This window comes from Leptonychotes weddellii, chromosome 12, assembly GCF_054177405.1.
Source record: "Leptonychotes weddellii isolate Sample4059 chromosome 12, ASM5417740v2, whole genome shotgun sequence".
NCBI lineage: Eukaryota > Metazoa > Chordata > Mammalia > Carnivora > Phocidae > Leptonychotes > Leptonychotes weddellii.
In genome coordinates, this window is record NC_138380.1 from 69,662,714 (window position 1) to 69,681,230 (window position 18,517).

The following is an 18,517-nucleotide window of genomic DNA, read 5'->3' on the forward strand; positions in this document are numbered from 1 at the left end:
TCATAGCAGCACAGTTCTAAATAGACCTGGACTGGAAACTGCCTAAATGCCCATCAAGAAGGGAATGCATAAAAACATTTTGGTCTATTCATACAATGGGAATAATGCAGCAAGAAGAATGAAGTTTAACTTTATGTACCAACCACATATCTCACCAATATAATGTTTTGTCTGTTTGCAATGCCTCCTTTATCTGTTGAGCACTTCCCACTTTTTTATACCACAAGATGTTCCAAACTCATCTTGTTTTCTCCTTGCCATGCAATCAACCATTTCTTTAAGGAAGCTGGACTCTTTTAACTGAGAATAGATTTAAAAACCAGTATCAAGAAAATTGGGGTGCTCATTTTCTCCTGGTGCCACTGCTTCTAGGATCTCTCCAAAGATGGACCTAGAGAGTAATGAGTTCTTGTAGATACTACCCATTTCACACCAACACCCTGGGGTTTATTCTAGCTTTCCCTTTTCTTTACGTCTAACTACATTCTCTAACAATTGAGCCTTGACTTTCATCACAATATATTAATTTGCTCGATCTTCAAATATATATGGTACTTGAACTGTTAAACTATAATCCTGTAAAAAATATCTAGATTACAATAATTGTGTAGTTTTTTCTTTAATCTTTAGTAGATAATCAAAAGACAGTAGTTACATCAATTATTTTCTTCTCTATCATAATTACTATGATTTATCAACATCTCTGTCAAATGAGGTTTTAGCTTGTGGACTTAAATTATACTTGGTCCAATAAGTAGCATTGTTACCCTTACTTTCTTCAGTTTCTAGTTGCCTAATATAACTTTAGACATTCCTTAAAAAATTTGTCTTTGTAAATCACTTTGTCCTCATCTGCCTCTTGAAAATAACCACCACATCTTGTTTTGTGAGCAAATTCAGTATCTTTTTTTAATAGGTAAACTAAACTTGTTCCCATTTATTTTTCTGCCAAATATATTTGGCTTTATTTCTGTAACAATATTTTATAATTTTAGGTTTTATGTTTTAATTTCATGCTTCTTTGTATGATACAATCTCATTTTAACTAAAGTGTATTTTGGAAGGCTTGTATTTTTGTTCTAGTTACTACCTTTGTACTTGTAAGTTATGAATGCCCTTAGTTCCCAGTTTCCATACACCAACTTTTAATATCTGGTTTGTCAGTTTTTAATGGGATCCTTTATTTCCTATCTTTTGCCTATTCATGTGTCAAGCACTAATATAATGTTATACATCAATTTAAAAAGAATCAATGAGCTCATCCAAATTCCTTCTTTTTCCTCCCATTAAAAAAAGTTGTACTAGGTCACCATCTATGGATTTTGTACATTAGTAGTCTGTCCTCATCTCCATTTTTCAGCATTAAGTTTAAATTGCATACATTAAAATGTTCAGTATCCATCCGTTTGTTGAAATTTCCCCAGGCATCTCTTGCTTTAATGGAGCTCATTCTAATTTCCCCAAGAAGGTCTCATTAGTAAAGAATTCCCTAAGTTCATATATGTTTAAAACTTTTTCTATAACCTTTTTATTTAAGGAATATTTAACTAGATATAAAATCCTTGGTTCACACTTTCTTTTAATGATGTTTTGCGTACCCTGCTCCATTATGGTCTTGCTCTGAATGTTGCTTTTCAAAAATTGAATATCAGTCTAATTCCTTTTTGCCCTGTAAGTTATTTGATCTTTTTGGCTAAAGAACTTGAGTATTTTTTCATCTCTCTCTTCAAATTTTAATAGTTTTTCTAGGATACTTCTAAGACCTAATCATTCTGAGATCATTTTCTCCTATTTGCCCTTTAATTTGTAGATTCAGGTCTTCATTTATTTTCAAAAACATACTTAAGATTCTAGTTTAAAATCTTGGTTATATTCCATTATTCCCCACCCCCCCAAGGGGTACCTCTCTTTTTCCTTTTTTTCTCTCCAATACTATGTGTCTCAAAGACAGCCACTTCACATTGCAAGAACTTAAGTTTCTTCTATGAAAATCATGCTGTGATAATTCTGGACACTTTATTTTATAAAGTATTTTCACTATTATACTTGTCATACTTTTTTTTTTTAAGATTCTGTTTTGACAGAGAGAGAGAGAGAGTGCACAAGCAGGGGGAGTAGCAGAGGCAGAGGGAGAAGCAGACTCCTCGCTGACCTGAGAGCCTGACCTGAGTCTCGATCCCACGATCCTGGGATCATGACCTGAGCTGAAGGCAGACGCTTAACCATCTGAGCCACCCAGGCACCCCATACTTGTCATACTCTTAATGGCAGTTGTTTTAGATTAACTTTAGATCACTAGCTCCTCTGTTCTCTCTTCCTAGCACTTCCTCCTTCACCCCTTTCTCCCTCTCACTCTTCCCTTTTCTCATCGTCTCTTTCTCTCTGCTCTTTTCACACAAAGCCTTGCAGCAGGGCAGGATTAATACACAGTGTATACTGGAATCTAGTGACTTCTCTCTTTTCCCTACTTTTAATTTTACACAGTTTGGGCATTCTCCATTTTCAACTTATGAAAGCTGAAGGCGTGATTTTAGTACATTCTCTTTTTTCTTTTTTTTTGCTTTGGGAAAAAGTATTTGCAGATACAGACCTAGGTAGCTACCATTGTGTTATCTACCTGGAAACCTTTTAAATATATTCTGTGATACAAGAGCAAATCTACATATAATTTCATTTTTTCTCTTTCATACCAAAATGCAATCACACTATGCATACTATTACGTATTCCTTTTTAAAAAACTCTACATGTATCTTGAAAATCTTTCCATAGCAGTTTATTTTTATTTTTAAAGATTTTATTTATTTATTTGACAGAGAGAGACACAGCAAGAGAGGGAACACAAGCAGGGCGAGTGGGAAAGGGAGAAGCAGGCTTCCCGCTGAGCAGGGAGCCCAATGCAGGGCTCGATCCTGGGACCCTGGGATCATGATCTGAGCCGAAGGCAGACGCTTAACAACTGAGCCACCCAGGTGCCCCTCCATGGCAGTTTAGACTTATTATTTATCATATATAATGGACAAGTTGCTAAAAATTTTTACATGTGCTAAATTAAACAGAGTTAGAAGAAAAAAACCAGAATTAGGAACAGTGTACTCAGTATCAATGGAACTTAAAGTTGGAATACCAACAATAATTCCTACGGAAAAATACTAGTATTAGGTAAGCATGGCAGATCATCAAATAGTGGAGCACTGTAATAAATATATGATCTTACCTAAAAAAAAAAAAAATGAAGTACCTCAACAGAGGGGATGTAAGGAAGAGCCAAAGGTACTGAACTATGGGAAGATTAGAGAAGACCCCACCCAATAACACTTCTAAGTCAAAGCCTGTGGCAAAAAAAAGAAGAATGTGGAGTGGGATTTGCATCATGTATGCGCAGCACCTTGTTGCTTTCAGGTGGCACTTTCTGTTGCATTCAACTGCTGGTACTTGTTAGCACAAAATATTAAACTGCTGGGAAAATTCTCATATGTATCAACATACAGTCCATCTAAAAGTGATAATCATTCCTCTATTTACTAATCACATATGAACTTATTTGTATTTCCTCAATAGATTCTATTTAGTTCCATTTCACTCCCCCTTACACACAACTGAAATCTTAAATAGAATTTCAAAACAATATCCTATGTCAGCTATTTTCAACCTCACTTATAGAGGTGCCCAATGTCATGAATTTCTAAGGTTCTTGTGTATACGCCATTCAAATTATTCATTTGTTTGGATTTTTTTTATTTCTGACCCTGGATTCAGTTTTCTTGTTCCATTAATGACATGCTTTCCATCTTCTTAAGCTTCTTGGTCATCATCTCCCCCATTTTCTTTGGTTTTACAGATTTATACTTTTTGTTTGAAGTCAGTGACATTTTTATTGATATAAACCACCTATTGATTATGTAAGTCTCCTGAAATATTCAATGTGCAATTATTCTTATAATTAACATAACTATTAATAAAAAGGAAAACACTATCTTCCTTTTAAGGTTACTAGCGTATACATTCTGCTAAAAAAAAAAAATTAAAACCACAAAGACAGAACTCTCAACGTAACATTTTGGTTAACAATGTGAGATTTTGAGTGGAACAATCTAGATTTGAATTTTGGTTTTGGCCTTTACTAGCTGTGCAACTTTCAACAGGTAGCTTAACCTTTTTGATCTTCAATTTTTACATGTATAGATTTATTAGGCACATTAAATGTGAGTAGAGATATTCACAAGACTTCATAAATGCTACATTTATAAATGCACTCAGAGGATACATTCAGTAACTTATTTTCCCTCTTTTCAAACTTTATAGGATACATATTAGCATGACTCAACAGTTAGCTAGAAAATAACCCTAATGAGATAAATGGGATAGGTTTCACCCTAGCATGAGTCATTGCTAGAAAATGTACTCATTTTTAATTTTTGCTGTGTAGAGTTTGAACAGTGGAGGAAAGGGGAGCTATGTTCAAGCATGCTTACCGTCTTGCAAAGAGTCAATTATAGCTGTCTTGGATGGTGATGAATGCCTTCTATTACATAGTAAAAAAGCTGAGTGTGAATATAACTAATGAATATGACACCACAACTTTATGGAAGAATTTTATAAACCTTTCCCATGTGCTTCTGAATATACTATATATATAACCTAGAATTCTATTGTTAATAATGTTAGCCAATCACGAACCTAAAATCATATTTAGGAAATTGGAGACAGCGGTGAAAGTCAAGGATTTCTTGAGTCAGCAACACTGTCACTTCATTGGATTCTTTTTCTCTTGAGACTAATATAGAGCTTAGTGATTTTGTTTAGTCAGCCTTGCGGTTCAAGGTTTCTTCTTTATCAGCACCCTTTCATATGATCCTCAAACACAGTAATAAGGATTACAGAGTACTACCTAATTTAGTCTTTTGGGCAAAGATTGAAATTTCCTACAACTTTATCATCAGCAGTAATGGACAAACTTCAGAAACCTTAAATAGGTCTTAAACTGCTTTCACATCATTATCCATCTGTCCAGAGGATCTTTATTTTTGAATATGGATTTCACAAGTGAACTATTTCTCTTAGTGTCTTCTACAAAAAGTTTCTGTACACCATAAGTAATAAAAGACCCTTACTTCAAAATGTTAAGCCTAAAGTTGTAAGCCTGATTTACTTCTTCTTAGAATGGCTGGATTACCTAGTTGTGTGTGTGTGTGTCTTCATAAAATCTCACATACATATTCAATAATGTAACTGTTCTAATGTTAATAAAACCCTTGTAATTTTAGTAATTTTTAACTAGCATTTTAGATTGATATAAAATGTATCTTTTAATATAGTTTAGTCAAATTGTATCATTTCCCAGTATAATATGTAAATATTATACTGGCTTTCCTGTAAACACAGGTCTTTCGATTAGACACGTTTAATTCTATGTAAGTCATACATTTCATATCTCATAAGTAGGTCAGGATACGTTTGAGATATGGATTGCTAACATAGATAAGTCATTCATATTCATCTTTCATTCATTCAACATGTTTTCTTTGTGCTTACTATATACCAGGCATGTTTTTAAGGGTCTGCGGATACAGCAAAAAGAAAATAAATGAAGAAATTTCCAACAAATGTGGAGCTTGCATTTTAGGAGTAGTGGGAGAAAGACAGTAAGTTAACACACATGCACATACAAACGTGCATGCACTTACACAATCACACACACACACACACACACACGCTGTAACTAAGAAAATTGGAATAGGTAAGCAATGTAGAAGACAGGAGACTAAAAAGTAGTTGCCGGGCCTGGGAAATTAAGTCCGGGGCTTTGGGGCGGCCCCCTCCTAGCGCACCAAGGTGCCGACTCCCAACTCCCATTTCCTCCAGAGGCATTTCTTCCTCAAGGAGCGCCTCAGCTCGCCCCATCCCTCACCTGCCCATGGTGTGGAAACCTAAGGGTTCCAGCAGAGGCGAAGCCTCTCTCCTGGGGCTGGCCCTTAGCAAGGCTCTGCCTTGTGTGCAGTAGGCCTTGGGCGGCAGCTGGGAGGCTCAAGAGCTGGAGGAGTGATGCTGTGAAGGTAGGAGAAGAGCGGACCCAGGTAAGCAGGGGCCCAAACAAGGCGGCCGGGCTGGCCACTGAGTGCTGTGGGAAAGCCGAGGACCAGAGGCTGCATCCGCCATCTACTTCCGGGGTTTAAAACCAGTTTCCAGAAGTCAGGATGGCGTCCCTGTGACAACTGATGTAGAGGGTCTTTGAAGCCCTTGTCTTAGAGCTAAGGAAACAGCTCTGATGGAACCTAGGTGCTCCACTCAGCAAAAGGAAGATGCTCCAGACCAGTAACTACAGCCGCTGCTCTCCCTACACGTCCTGCTGCTGTCCTATGAGCTCTTCGTTAATTCCTTCGCAGAGCTACTCCGAATGGCTCCTACCATCCTGCTGGTGTTTTTCCTCATCCAGGATACTGCGTTCTCTTCAACTTCATCATCATTTTCCTCCTGTTCTTCAACACCTTTGTCTTCCAGGCTGGCCCGGTCAACCTTGTATTCAGTAAGTTCAAAAGGACCATCATCCTCACAGCTGTGTTCTTCACCCTCAGCATCTCCCTTCATGTCTGGGTCATGAAACTCCAACTGCTTTGTCCGGACAGAGGGAATTCAAACGCTGTTTGTATCCCAGAGACTAGCACAGCAGTGTTAGACCGTTACTTCCACAAACGGACAGCTCTGAGACTGGGTGATTCTCGCTCTTGCCAGGACTCTTTATAACTGCACAAGTTCACCAAGTCCAAAGGTGACCAATTCTTGCCACATTGATGGATGCCTTTCCTAACTCATAGAGGCTGCATCTGTGCCTCTGTGGGATAGGGGTTGGCCCTATGCACACGAAACAGTTTCACTTACCTAGGACAGGCTCAGGCCACTTGTGTTCAGCAGTTAAGCAGGAAGATCCTCCCTCTTGCAAATTGAAGTGTGTCCCAATACAGACTTCAGTACATAACTGTCCCTAGCCTCCCACCTCCATTCTCCTCCTTTCCTTCCTGCTCTCCACCCCTCTTCCTCACAGAAGGCTTACACATTATCCTTGGGAAGCTGTCACTTTGCCTGGTACAGGAGGGGCTCCTGGCACCTGCTTTCTTTGCGCCAAACACTAAATAAGGACTGAAGGTCGTGAAGAGTGACATTTCTAAACTCCTAGTTCCAATTTTAGTATATGTGCTGCTGAAGCGAGCACTCTAAACTCCTAACTGATCAGACAGTAGACATTTAGATTTTATACCCAAGGCACTTTTTTTTTTATACTTTATAGATAGGAAATAAATTGAATTCTTTTTCCACAAAAAAACAGATGCTCATTTGAAAAATCAGTATTAGAATTCTGAAGCCTAAGGGTTCATGCATAAACTAACATTAGAGTAATCTGTACATAAGTTCCATCTTTTTAAAGTGGTTTTATTTTTCATTATGGTAACATTTAGTGACTATAAAATTATTAGAGTTCAGATGTTAATAGTCTAGATGTATATATTGATAAATATATACAAAAGTATATCCCTTGAGTTTTACTGTCCTACATTTTATACATTTGTATAGAATTTTTGATGATTTTAAGAAATAGCAAAAATATTTGTACCACACATAAGCATATGTGTGAACATATGCGTGCCCATGTGTGTGTTGTATGGAAAGAAGGTATACCCTAGTGTGTTCATCTTGTTTCTAAAAACAAAGCTTGGGTATAAATCTTATCTCCTGATAGACACTTCTTTGCAATCCTTTTCTTATCAGTATAACATTTGTTCTGTGGCCATGACCTTGGCATATTTATCAGATACTGTTTCTTACACAGTATGCCATTCACCCATCTATCAAGCACGTGCTAAGTAGAACTAGATTAAAATAAATTAATCCATGGTAATTTTCATTATTAATACATTACTATGTTGGGGGAGCCTGGGTAACAGAGTAAATTGGCTTTCTTTTGACAAAAGTTTTAGAAAATGTACTTTAACCCAAATGAAAAGTATTTTACTGCTGAAATTTCAAATATGTGACCTGTCAATCAACAAGGATTTTATATATATGAGCCTTCTCATTTTTTTTTTTAATCTCCTGTAAGGTTAACCATGATTTTTATGTATCATGCGTATTATATACATATAATATGTGCATATTATGTAACAGCAGATATTTTTGTATGATTTTTAATATGCATCACACACACACACACACACACGAAATAACAGCACTAAAAAGGTAAGAACTAGCTTTCAGGTTTTCCTAACCTGAGAATTACCTCCTTGCCTTTTTAGGGATCATGAGACTGCCTCACAGAAGATATTTGCTTTATTTATTTTTTTAAAGATTTATTTATGTATTTATTTGAGAGACAGAGAGAAAGTGAGCAAGCAGAGGCAGAGGGAGAGGGAGAAACAGACTCCCCACTGAGCAGGGAGCCCGAGGCAGGCCTCAATCCCAGGGCCCTGAGATCATTACCTGAGCTGAAGGCAGTCGCTTAACTGACTGAGCCACCCAGGTGCCCTGACATTGGCTTTAAAAGTCAAGACAAATACTGCGGAGTTCCACCAGATTTGTGTTTAAAAGTAAAAGTCTAAGTGCTGCTACATGCAGAAAATAATTTCAAATAAATCTAACAATTGTAATTTTTATTAATGTCACTATCATTGGGCCAAACAGACCAAAGGGGAGGTTCCTAGGAATATTCCTACCAAAAATATAATTCTACAAAGATGGGTAGAAAGTATGTAATAGAACTGCTCTGGCTAATGCTTTATGGGGAAAAAAAAAAACAACAACAACAAACAAATGATTGTCACTTCTCTGGTACACGCATTATTTTATTAATTTATTCTGTGCCCTGTTTTTTTTTTTAGATGGTGCATATACTCAGAAAATAGCCCAAGTCATTCTTTGTTGACAGAGAAAAATTATAAGTTACTATTTACTATTAAACTAGATTTAAATTTGAAATAGCAGTACATTACGTCTTTCTCCATGAGCACCCTAGGAGACCTATTTCACATTTTTATGTTTTATAGATACAGGTTAAGTACTTCTTTCCCAATTCAGCTATAAACAATACTGAAATTGGTGTTTATAATTCTCATTCAAGTGTTTTATACTTTTACATGTTTGTTCATTAAAGTATGTATTGATATATGCATTCTCAAAATCTTTATTAGTGGAACTTGATACTTTTCCAACTCGATCTTTTCCTTCAATATCTTATTGTAGAGATGAAGAATGATACATGTAGATGCTGACTGTATTCTATTGCATGCATTCATCAGTTTAGCTACCTATGATTAAACAAATCCACACTGAGATGAACTACATATAAAAGCATTCCAGTACTTCGCGCATTTTACATCACCTTGAGAGACAATGTGGTAAGAAAAGAGCTGAAATGATTACCACTTCATTTTACCTCCTTCTTTGATTTACACTTAAATAACATTTTTTTTTTTTACTACTACCAGTACGGTTATTTTTATTTAAAGAGAGTTAAGATATGAATCCTCTAGCTATAAATTGTAGATAGGTAAATCAAGGATTTAGTATGTCTACTGGCCTCAGACTGCAATGCAGTTTGTAGAACACCTGTCAGAGATAAACACGGCACTGGATCATAACCCTATGATTCATAGTAGATTAAATCAGGCACTGTGTTATCAGATGTTTTATGTATTACGTGGATCTGGAGCTTAAGAATCATTTTTTAGCATAAAGAATACTTAGTATAACATATTTTATGACCGCTGCACAGATCATTTCACCAGGAGAGCCTTAAAATAGGTCTGTGCCCCATGAAGTTGCATATGCCATGTTTTATGGAGAATCTTGTAAGGATTCTTTCTTGGAACTGATAATCATTTTAAAATGAATTACATTCTAATGTATTTTCAAATAGGGCATTTTAGCATATTCTTCTACATTTCTCTAAAATAGGAGAGGTGAGTATTTGTATCCAAGAAGGTGAGTTTTCTTATGACACCAGATGGGCTAAATAGGAAGTAAAGCATTTTTCAAGGAAATACACTATTTTATATGTAACTCAGAGTTGCTGGAGTACACTCATATTCATGTTTTCCCTTAGGAAAAAAAAAAAGGTTTGATATTAGCGAAACAACGTATTTCATTTTCAAGCACGCACAAGATCAGAGAAGATGGTTAAGCCCATTCAACGGTTTTTGTTTAGCTCCTCAAATACTTTGACTCCACCACAGTTTGGAGCTAAACATCCCCTCTTTATACCTAGCTTGGGCTTTGAGAATCTCTGAAATATTGTGCTAAGAAGGACTGAAGAATATATTCAAATCATATTAAATATGCATTCTAGTGTATAGTATCACTAAATATACAAAAAAAATCAAAAACCTTAAAACCTTACATGCATCTCAAAATTATGATTTACATTGGTCTGTTCCAATTGTTCTATCTTCTATCATTGAGAAAACTCTCATTCTGAAAGTAAATATTCTATTACCACCTTGACAAAAAAGGTGTTTTTTCTCCCTCACGATTTTCAATGGTGTCTTTTTGATTTGATTTTTTAAAGCTAAAATTCTGCCTCCTGTTTCCAACTACTTTAATATATTTTATTACTAAATAATTTAAATTTTGCTTTATTCACTCATTTTTTTATCCTACATTCTTTTCCTCTCATCTCTGTTCTTTCCTTATGAATTCCTGCTTGAATTTCATGAATTTGTGTCCTATTATAAACTTAAAAAAAGGTAACTTAGAAAATGGATTTAAGTTTTATTTAAATTTGTTAACACAGTGTAAATATTAGTTTCAGGTGTACAATACAGTGATTCAACACTTCCATAAGATATCCTGTGCTCATCATGAGAAGTGCCCTCCTTTATCCCCATCACCTACTTCACCCATCTCCACTCATAACCATTATTTTTTCTCTATAGTTAAGAGTCTGTTTCTTGGTGTCTCAATTTTTTTTCTTCGCTCACTTGTTTTCTTTTAAATTCTACATGAGTGAAATCATATGGTATTTGTCTTACTCATTTAGCATTATGTATTCTAGCTCCATCCACGTCATTAAAAGTGGCAGTATTTCATTCTTTATGGCTAATATCCCATTGTATATTATGTACAGTGGGATATTACTCAGCCATAAAAAATTATGAAATTTATTTGTACACACACACACACCTTCATCCATTCATCAGTTGACAGACATTTGGACTGTTTCCATAATTTGGCTATTGTAGATAATGTTCCATGTATCCCTTTGAATTATTATTTTTGGATTGTTTGGGTAAATACTTAGTAGTACAACTGAATTGTAGGGTAGTTCGATTTTTAACTTTTTGAAGAAACTCCAGACTGTTTTCCAGAGTGGCTTCACCATTTTACACTCCCACCAACAATGCAAGAGGGTTTCCCTTTCTCCACATCCTGTTGTTTCAGGTTTATTGATTCTAGTCATTCTGACAGGTTTGAGGTGACAGCGCATAGTTTTGTTTTGTATTTCCCTAATGATCAGTGATGTTGAGCATTTTTTTATGTGCCTGTTGGCCATTTGTATGTCTTCTTTGGAAGAAGGGCTATTCATGTCCTCTGCCCATTTTTTAATTAGGTAATTCATTTTGGAGGTGTTGAGTTTGATAAGTTCTTTATATATTTTGGATACCAACCCTTTATCAAATATGTCATTTGCAAATATCTTATCACATTCTGTAGTTTGTCTTTTAGTTTGTTGTTTCCTTCACTTTGCAGCAGCTTTTAATTTGATGAAGTACTTGATAACAACATGCAAAAGAATGAAACTGGACCACTTTCCTATACCATACACAAAAATAAATTCAAAATGGGTTAAATACCTGAATGTGAGACATAAAACCATAAAAATCCTATAGGAGAACTCAGTAAGTAACCTCTGACATTCGCTATAACAACTTCTTTCCAGATAGGTCTCCTGGGGCAAGGAAAACAAAAGTAATAATAAAGCAATGGGACTTCACCAAAGTAAGTTGTCTTCTGATTATTAATCAACTATCTTTTCTAAAGTATGGCCTGGCTCCCTCTTTTCAGAGTGACAGGTCTTCTTACCGGTCATGCAGACATACCCCCATGTCCTTTATGTGTTTGTTGTTGATTTTTTTTTGGTGATTGTCCCTTTTTTCCACTTGCATAGTATATAATCAGAATTAGATTAATATGTATTTGGCAAGATATAAGAATTGTCCACTCAAAGACCCTCCTATAAGAGGACTCATGCTCATTTTTACTCTTATAGCAGTAGTGAATGTTTATATGGAGTGGCCCAAACTTATCTACTATGTATTTTTTTGAGTGTCTATTAGACTCAGTTGGGAAGCCTTATTGCCTGATTCCTTAGAAAACAAACCTGTAATTCTCACTATACACATTACACGGTCTTTTCCTTTTTCTTCTTCCATTTCCAACAATTTGCTCAAGGAAACTATAATTTGGGGGTTGCAGTTAGCCACCCTCCCCCACAATGGGTATTTTAGCACAAGTAGTGATATACTGATTTTCACAGTAGTTTCAAGTACAACTATTTAAGACCAGATCTTCAAGTGCCATTTTAAAATGCTACCAGGCTAGTAAAGAATCACTAAAGAATGCCTCTTAAAACCCAGTAATTATTTCAAGACAAATAATACTCAAAATCATAGTTATTTTATGCCATTAGAAAACAGACATGGGAATATAAACCCTGTGGATACAAAAAAGTAACAAGTCCCCTGCTAGATGAGATCCATGGTGGTTTTAACTTTTAACAGAGAAGTGAGAGGAGAAAGAAACCTCCCTAAAAACTGTTAAGAGGAAAACAGCTGAAATTTAAACATGGGAAATAACTGTCCCTGGAGTTGAGGCAGAAGGGCCACTTGCTGCCAACGGACAGCAAGGGGCCTGATAGAGTCTAAGGATGTATGTAGAGGAACAGGAGAAAGCTAACAGGTGGCTGAGCCTTACACAATGCATCAGGCCCTCTATCCTTCAATCCCAAATGAGTAACTTGACAGATGAAACAGTCTCATTTTTATGGGAAACCATTTACCTCAGTTTTTTTAATACAGAGTATCTCACATTTAATCAAATATTAAGAAATGTGAAAACATGTTACTATCATAATAATACTACCAGACCCAGAAATGTCCAGCTATTGGAATTATCAGAAATGGATTAAGGTAATATGATAAACATGTTAAATAATTTAGAGAAGAAAGGAAGCAACATGAGGGAAAAAATAATGCTTTTCAATAAAGAGATGGAATTTTCAAAAGCACTGAATAGAAATGCTATGATAAAAAAACTCACATTAGGCATTAAGATTCATTTTTGGGGACTTTCAAGAGAACTGTAAATAGCAGATAAGGGATCAATGAATACATACATTTCAAATAAAATGTGGAAGAACTTATCTCCAGCAGACTTGCTAAATAAAACCTGTTAAAAGAATTTCTTTAGACTGAAGAGAAAGAATGCCATATAGAAAACTAATTCTGAAGAGATAACAATGCCTGGAAGAATAAATATGTGGTAAATATAACAACCTAAAAAAAAAAAACAAAAAACTAAAAAACCTCTTCATGAACTAGTAGTTGGCCTCATTAATATCCTTCCTTCAGTCTTTAATTAGGCAAAGAAAATCAGTAAATATATAGAAGACTGGAAGAACTGTACCAAGCATTTTGACTTAATTGATATTATATAACATCACACCCAATATTGGTAAAATACACATTTCTCTCAAATGTACTGGAAATATTCAATGATAAAAGCCATATGCTGAGTCGCAAAACAAGTCACATTTTGTTAGAAGAGAATTTGTACAGAATTTGTTCTGAACTTTAGTAATATCAAATTCTAAATAACTAAGTAGTATAGATCTAGAAAATCTCCACAGGCTTGAAGATTATACAATCTATCTCTAATAGACCATGGGTCTAAAAAAAAAATTAAAAACCCCAAAAATAATTGATAATAACAACTTAATAGAAGTTGTCTCATAAGCTGATCAGTGCTTAGATTTATAGCATTAAATGCAATAAAGAAAAAGGAAGAAACAGTCAAATCTAGGATATAAACTTCCACGTTAGTTGAGGGATGCCTGGTTGGCTCAGTGGGTGGAGCATGTGACCCTTGATGGGAGTTCAAACCTCACACTGGGTATAGAGATTACTCAAAAAAAAAAAAAGAAAAAAAAATCTTGGGGCTCCTGGGTGGCTCAGACAGTTAAGCGTCTGCCTTAGGCTCAGGTCATGATCTCCAGGTTCTGGGATCGAGCCCTGCATCGGGCTCCCTGCTCAGCAGCAAGTCGGCTTCTCTCTCTTCCTCTGCCCCTCCCCACTGCTCCTGCTCTCTCTCTTGCTCTTTATCTCGGTCTCAAATGAATATAATAAAAAAAATTCTTTAAAAAAAAATCTTAAAAAGAAGCTAGTTGACCAAAATCCCAGAGTAAGTCAAAGTTGTCAACATAAAAAAACCCTTCTATTTACTTCATTTATTCTCTTAAAATTAAAGGAGGAACATTATACGCTGACTGCAAAAGATGTAGCAAACACACTTGAGAAAATACAACAGACATTCATCATAAAATTGCTCAGTAAATTAAGGATACTAGTAAATTTTCTCAACCTCATAAATTAAATCTCAAAAACAAAATTGAAACCAAGAACTATAGCTGATATCATAATTAATGCTGAAATACAGACCACCGTACCCATGATCAGGACCAAGACAACATGTTTCAGTCTTACCAGGGAAATTAAAACACTGTATCGAAGACCATATAGCGAGTTCAATAAGTCAATAGTCCTAAAGTCAAACTATACCTCAAAATAATATTTTAATAGCTAAGAAAATAGGAACCAGAATGGTATTTTGAAAATAAGATATTACAAAGACTGAATAACCACCGAAATAAACCACATAAGGAGTAATAAGGCTCTTATTTTCATGTCTTCTATATATATAGAAAAATACACACATATATACACACACACACGTATCTCAAACTCTTGTCAATATCACTATTATCTGAGGTTTTCCAAAATTAAATGTAGCAGCTGATCTGTTTTCAGTGTGCCTTCTCTACCAACAGGAAACTGATACATACGTGGGGTTTTAATTCATCTGTATTGCTTGCTCAGAACTTTCAGAATCACTCAAGAGATGTGATTTCATAGTCTTGGCTTCAAAGAGGACCATAAAAATAGCTCGACCCATTTATTAAATAAAGTACGTTATACTCTTTTTAGTATTAAGAACTACTTAGGAAATTAAAGGATATATTTAAAACTGTGTAATACTTGGAGAAAATAAGCAAACAATTTAAGTTTGAGGGTATTAAGTTTGGAGGTATTATATAGATTTATAGATTATATTTTTATATAAGACAATCAGATGGTTATTGGTAGCACATAAACATGAAATCTTTCTTATTTGGAGTAGCACTGTCATCTTTTATTCACATAAAACAAATATTTTCCTAACTCTGTTACATCTTTACCTTATATTATTTTTTCCCTGCCTCCTTTCATATTCTTTTGTCCACTCTCAAGGGAGACTCATAGGGCATTGTTACCCTACTCAGCCTCAGAGCTGAACACAGATCCTAGCTCAATATAGGAGTTCGGAATTTAATTAATTAATTAATTAAATTAATTAGTCATCCCTAAATTCTAGAGAGCCGAATAAGACTCTTAGGATCAAAGATAAAAACATGGACCAACTAGAAAAGCCAACACACAAGGAGGATTTGGACATCATAGTGTTTAAAAAAACCCCGAAGAACTTTGTAGTAGCCAAATTACAGAAAACAAAAAACAAAAACAATTTGTTCAGCACAGTGGAATATTTTAGTAGTTAAAATAATGTTAACCTTTCACATAACAACCTTTTTATATACACATAAATCCATTATGCATTCTGAAGAAAAATTTGGAATAAAATTGACTTGATTATCTATATAGATGTCTACTGCTGTTGAAAGCATGATCATTACTGAGAAAGCATGATCGTTTTGAGATTGCATGGAGTAAAGCCTCAGGGGTTACTCAACGATCTTCAGGTGAACTATTACATTTTGGACTATAGGGAATAGTGACAAATTACCTCCTCTTAGAATGGAGCAATGGAATAATAACTTATAAATGGATTTAAGCAGCGATGGGGCAGCACTGAAGCTTTACATAAGTTTCAAATACGGATCAACATTTTATGAAACTAACAGGTAATACATTGCCTCTTAAATTCTACCCAGGTTTAATTTTTTTATTCTTAACCAGACTATCAGTATTCAAAGCACAGACTGCACATTCCCAAAATTTGACATTAATTAGGCTGAAGACATGTTTTCACCGACAGTTTGGAACTTTTTGGTTAGCCATGAAGTTAAATTTCATGAATATAAAGCAGAGTGAAATTATTTCCTTTTCAGAGAATTAATCAATTTTATAATTTCCTTTAAAAGTTTTTATTAATAATAGCAACTGTCCACGTACCAAACGTTTACTAAAAGCATTCTATAACATAAGAACTCTGAGGTCAGAACTGTGTTTTTATTTTTGTCCGACAGATATATACATATTATACTAACAGGTAATCTCCAAAAAAGTTAGTATAGAACACAAGAAGGGCTATTCATTTACTATTCCTTAATCAGGAGAAAAATGCTCATGCATAGAAATAAATACAATTTAAGTTTAGCCTTTGCATAGATTAGTACCATTTTAACAAAAATTAAAATTTTGGTAAGAAAAGTAAAAGTTACGTTAGTTTGGTCACTGAATAAATTAAAAATTTTAAACATCTACCATTTGTTCTTAAAGCCATGGTGAATCTGTTAACAGAAAAGTTTTTGTCCTCAAAAAAATTTTAATCCATTTAAGGACATCAGATGTTATGTAAGTCTTGGAGGTGAAAACAAATGAAAATAAAAACAGGTGTCAGAATGTGTGGTGCAGAGCAGAAGGAAACGTTTGTAATTTCTTTAGATTTTAAATGTCACTTACGATACAAATCAGGAAGCCAGATGCAGTGATATTTTCTGAAAATCAAGGTGATATATGTGCTTTTTATGACCACACATAGTCTGGTTTCTGAATGATTTATGGCCTTCTCAAACCAATGAAGAAGTTAATACCTGTATTTCTTTGAAGAGTTTTAATTTCTTGTATTGCTATTTAAGTGACTAATACAAGTATAAACCAGGTAAAATTACATAGTTAATGCATAACATTTCAAAACAAGTTAGTGTAATAAAAAATACTAGCTGTATTATCAAAAGACCTAGGTCTTTCCTCATCTTTCCTAGGAACTAGAAAATTACCTCTATAAACCTCAGTTTTCTAGACTCTAAACTTTAGAGTTTAGAGTTTTGGTCTAACTCACAACATTATGAGGATCAGATGTTCCCAGTGTGAAAGCATTTTTTAATGACAAAAAATGCACAACATACATTAAATATTGGGAAGGTTGGAATTTTTTTAGAGAAATAATAGTTTTAATAGTTCCTTGTCCCTCTTCCTGTACTACACAACTTCTTTTCTGCTGCAAAAACCAACCAAATTCTCCATGACTTACAAAAATAACATTTTTTAAATATTTTATTTATTTATTTGAGAGAGAGACACACAGTGAGAGAGGGAACAAGAGCAGGGGGAGTGGGAGAGGGAGAAGCAGACTCCCCGCGGAGCAGGGAGTCCAATGCGGAGCTCGATCCAGGACTCTGGGACCATGACCTGAGCCGAAGGCAGACACTTAACAACTGAGCCACCCAGGTGCCTCTATTTTTAACTCATGTTATGTGAAGTCTGCTGGATGGTTGTAGCTCAGTTGGTTGGTTCAATTTTTCTAGGCTCTGTTAATTTGACTGGTTTATAGGAAATCTGAATTGGGATGTCCATATGACAATATTCCCTAAGAACTAAATTAATGGCATGCATATTAGCAATGAATTTTATAAACATGCCTCCTTTAATGTTCTCTTTACCCAAGATAGCAAAATGTTATTCATTGCCCTTCTCAAACTCATCTATTATGATTTTATAAAGAAACAGTCACAACTTCCCATGCTGATTGTTCTAGAAAAATCTGTGTTTTATTTCTTTCAATGAGTCCCTGATTGCCAACAGTTCGACTCCTTTTTGAATTCAACTTTATAGTCATTAGTAAGATGAAATTAGTAACATATAACTTGCAGTATTAACATTCTGTCTCAAACTTGTTCTCCCAAAACAACTTCAATAGGTGTTTCTACCTTCTGCTTTAACTAGGCTAATACTTTAAATTTTGCCAAAACAAACTATGGACCACTATTTTTTCAGTCTTTTTTAACAGTAAAATTTATAAGCCTCTAGTCAGGCTACCAAAGGAAAAAAGTACAAGGGAAGACACAAATTACAAATACCAGAAGCTGAAGAATGCCCATCACCACTGATCCCATGAACACGGCAACATTAGTAAATGAATATGAACAACTCTATGCCCACAAATTTGATAACGTGATGAAATAGAACATTCTCTGAA

The 18,517-nt window shown here is 35.0% G+C and overlaps 1 pseudogene; it reads left to right on the forward strand.

The window, feature by feature from the left end:
* Positions 1-6,300: 6,300 nt before the first annotated feature.
* Positions 6,301-7,094, forward strand: LOC102746816 (transmembrane protein 138 pseudogene; annotated as a pseudogene).
* Positions 7,095-18,517: the final 11,423 nt, after the last annotated feature.